The sequence below is a fragment of the Cupressus sempervirens genome, chromosome 8 (genome assembly GCF_028749045.1).
Source record: "Cupressus sempervirens isolate cs-2001-9-10 chromosome 8, ASM2874904v1, whole genome shotgun sequence".
Lineage (NCBI taxonomy): Eukaryota > Viridiplantae > Streptophyta > Pinopsida > Cupressales > Cupressaceae > Cupressus > Cupressus sempervirens.
Window position 1 is genome coordinate 410,881,029 of NC_143125.1, and position 4,569 is coordinate 410,885,597.

Below are 4,569 nucleotides of genomic sequence, written 5' to 3' on the forward strand. Positions count from 1 at the left end.
ACTGATTAGGTATTGAATTAAGCTTGATAAACAACGAGTTAATACACAAACAAAAAATTGAAAAAAATAATCAGAAATCTCAATCAAGGTCCTTAGCTATGATGCTCTCCACCAAGTACCCAGTACTTGGGTACATGGGTACGAGTACCAGGGGTGTGGGTACAAGTACCCATGCAACCTCATAATATATTATGATAGCCAATAATGTCATACATGAACGAACATATAATATATTATGATAACCAATAATGTCATACATGAACAAACATATAATATAAAATAATAACCAATAATGTCATACATTAACAAACACATAATATATTATGATAACCAATTATGTCATACATGAACAAACATATCATATATTAACCAATAATGTCATAAGTCTAATAATGTCATGCATCAAATATATGTCATACATCAAATATAAAATGTCATATATACATCAATGTATATTGAATATGTCCACTGACATAAAATCCAACATATATGTCCATTGATGCCTATACATGTGTGTCTATCAACTATATCTTCTTCTTCCCACAAGGGGGAGGAAACAAATCCCTAGAGGTCTTCAATCATCGTGTGGAGGGAGATGATGGGGATGATGGGGTCTTCCTACACACTCACTCATCTTGTTGTTTAGGCTCTTCTCTAACTCGAGCTAATACAAAAAAAAGTAGATGTGAATCAATAATTAGTATACATTAAAATCAAATATATGTACACGCAAAATTAATTATTTTCTTACCGCCATTAAATAGTCACTTTGCAAGTCCACCTCAAAGGCTCGCGGATGATTGGGTGTAACAAGGCCCTACAACAATTCAATCAATATAATCACTAATAAATAACATTAAAATTTTTGATACTAACTATTATAAACAACAACTAAAACCAAGAAAATTCTTTCATACCTCAATCAATGGCTCTGAACTAGCCATTGTTGCAACAACTCCACAATCGATGGACTATCTAAGATGAGGAGGAGTCTCAGATGTCAAGAGCTGCATTTCATACAATAAACGTTACATGTAAAATGAAGCATGAAACAAATATAATCAAATGAATTAAATTAACATGAAACAAATGTACCTCTACGAAGCTCGTATCACGCCTAGGCTCAGAGTCCCTAGTGAATGTTGATGGTCCAATAGAGAACTAATACACATGCATAAAAAAAAATTTAATCCTTCATATGATTACTTAATAAATATATGTATTAATTTAAATGATTAAATCAATACATTCCTCTGGACTCATCGATGGGACAAAAAATGGGGCCAGGGGATCTCTATTAGGGTTGCCAACACTCTTACCCTAAATTTTGAACAATGTCAATACATGCTAATTAATTAGTGATTCACTATACATATAAAATGTGATCAAATTAGTTTATTATAATTGTAATTTACATGTGTGTCAATTCCAAATGTCTCATTCAAGAACTAATTAGTGACTAGCCCATTATCCATACTCTCTCCAGCATGACTGCCAAATGTGCATAAGGATCTGCATGATGTGCACATGTGACTGTGATGCACAGAGGGCTCCTCCTCAACCAATGGACTCATGCAATGAATGAGGGTCTACGTCAAAGCATTAATAGTCCCTAGAGTGTTGGTCTCTACATATTCCTTCACAACTGAAGGAATAATCACATGCTCACCTTGTGGCTTGACAACAGGTGCCATAACTACATTAGGGTCATGACATGCCCCTGGCCTCTCAAATGATGATCCACCACCTCTACCCTAAGATTCTAATATATCAAAATAATGGGGGATCTCTCCAAGGAAAAATTCACAATACAATTTCCTTAAGAAATACATTGGAAATTCATGATTATTGCAGGGAGGGGCATCAAAGATCATCCACCATCTATCCCAAAAATTATTTCTAATATCATCGTGTATGCACCAATGGATGGGGAACCGTTTAGTTGTCTCTCTAATAGCATTTTTTTCACCAGGCTTTTTAAACAATGCACAAATGCTACCTTTTGGTATATCTTTTTTTTTACATCTTGATATGATAATTTGTTTGCATAATATCTTTTTTGTTCCTCCCTCTTAACACACCAAATATTCGAGTGACCACTAATAGAAGCTACATGGGTCATAATGGACTCGAGGGAGGATGTCAATTGTGATGTCATTGGATTGGTATGTCCACAAGCTTTCAACCTACCAATGAGTTCTTCTAATTCATTTTTTCCTCTTTCTATTTCATTTATAATGTTGTTTTGTGTGCGAAGAGGAGGTCTTCCAATTAGTGCAAGTTGCAAAATTTCTTGTTCTTGTTATGGAGGGTTTTGATTCTCATCTTGTGAAGGGTTTCCATTTGGATCTTGTGGAGGGTTTTGGTTTTGATCTTGTTGGAGATTTACTAGTTCATTATTCACATTTTCTAATAAGAAACCAATTGCAATCTAAATAAATAAACAAATTTAAAGAAAAATTGAAAAAACCTACAAAATAATGCAAAAACAAGGGTAGAAAACATATGGCATGATCTCAATCTTGAACTTCGGCAATGAGGAGGCGAGTGGGAAAAATCTTCAATTCCTTCAATTCTCGTACATGCTGTGAGGAGGAAATCTTGCAAAATGAAGTTAAAATAAGATGGGTTGCAGGTTTGCAGCCCATTTATTTAAAAAAATTATTTCACAAAGCACATACACACTATGGCTTGGGCAGCCCAAGCCATAGCATGTGTGTGCTATAGCGTATACGTGCTTTGTAAAACTAGGAAAAAAAAAAAAAAAGGTGTCATCTTTTTGGCACCACAACTTGGTGCACTTACCCATTGCTTCATGTGCTCCCATAGGGGCAGCCATATATTCAGCTTCAATGGAGCTCTGAGAAAATACTAATTGTTTTCTACTAAACTAGGATATCATGGTAGATTCAAGACTAAAATAACATCCTGCAGTATTCTTGCAATCAATATAATTGCATCCCTGGTCTGAATCAGAATACCCTTTAAGTTGTAACTCTATACTCGTATACTTCATTCCAAGTCCAATTGTTCCTCGTAAATATCTTAAAATATTTACATATGAAATGACTTAACACATTCGTAGCATCGCACTAGGTATATAAGAGATTCATTAATTTGACAATAGTGAGTAGGGTCTATAGATTCTTGAATCTGCAACTTCTCTTTTAAGCTTATGAAGGTTAGTTTCCATTGGAGTTGAAAAAGGCTTACAGTCTATCATCCCAAATTTGGTCAATATATTAGCAGTGCATTTTCCTTGATTTAGGAAAATATAGTTCTCTTTCTACCACACTTCAAGACCTAGAAAATAATGTCGAAGTCCAAGATCCTTCTTATCAAATTCAATTATGAGGTCTTTTTTGCATTTAGCTATAAGGTGGTATGCACCTGTTATGAATAAGTCATCAACATAAGAAACAATAATTAACATGTTGTCATTAGATATTTTGAAATATATGTTAGGATCAGCTTCATTTTTAGAGTATCCTAACTTGGAGAGATAGTTGTATATCCTCTCATACCAAGCCCTGGGAGCTTGCTTAAGGGCATAGAGAGCTTTCTTTAGCTTGCATACATAATGCTTCTTGTCATGTGCGGTGAACCCTTCAAGTTGTTCTATAAATACTTCCTCTTCAATGATTTCATTTAAGAAGGTTGTATTTACATCCATCTGATGTATTTTCCATCCTTTGGATGTAGCAATGACATTTATCATCCTTATTGAGGTGTAACGTACAATTGGAGCAAATGTTCACTTTTGGTTGGATTTAGTCTTGGAGGTAGTGGAGGAGACCCTTGGGGATTTCTCGATGGTTGATTTGGCTTCCTCCAATATCTATAGGACAATGTATGCTCGCATCCTTATGGAGATTGATGTCTCCAAGGGGCTTCCAGAAAAGATAAAGTTGGCTTCTCCAAATGGTTCTTGGACTCAGCTTCTTGATTATGAGGGTATCCCCTTTAAATGCAGAAAATGTCATATGATCAGCCATCTCATTGTGCGATGCTCCTCTGACAGGGTTCATTCGAAGAAATCACCTTCTTAGTGATTGGGGGTTCTGGATGATCACTATACGGTTCAAAAAGTATCCACAGAGGTAGATGGGTCGGATAGCTCTTCTCATGATGATTTCGATGAGGATTCTATTGTTGTCTATGGAAATTTGAATTTCATCCCTTCGATAGTTTTGACTGTTGACACTTCTCTTGCTACTAACTATGTTGATTCGATTGATGTCCCTTTGGTGGATTTGAGTCAGAATGTTGATGTTGTCCCTTTTCTGTCGTTGACTCTATCCAGAACTCTATTGTTGGTGCTTCTCCTGCAGTAGGGGTTTTGGTGGTTAATGGGGATTGGCAGAAGGTTGTTGGGAAGGTGGAGGATGGTTGAATATCAGTTAAAGGAAAATCCACCAAACCCTCATTTGATATGTCTTAACATTCTCAAAAGTTGGGACCAAAATGTAAATCTTGATGGCCTATGGTTTCTTGAGTTGTTTTCCCTCTTGTGGGGAACTTAATTGTGTCCCTCTAGTTTTTCAGGTGGTTTTCCATAGTTGTTTTATG

At 35.7% G+C, this 4,569-nt stretch overlaps 1 long non-coding RNA gene across 1 annotated transcript; it reads right to left on the reverse strand.

The window, feature by feature from the left end:
• Nucleotides 1–381: 381 nt before the first annotated feature.
• Nucleotides 382–1,113, reverse strand: LOC149543010 (uncharacterized). The gene is made up of 3 exons (XR_016355206.1): nucleotides 918–1,113; nucleotides 752–817; nucleotides 382–664 (listed from the first exon to the last, which is right to left on the reverse strand). It is a non-coding gene; the product is annotated as an uncharacterized LOC149543010 (long non-coding RNA).
• Between the last annotated feature and the right edge of the window lie 3,456 nt (nucleotides 1,114–4,569).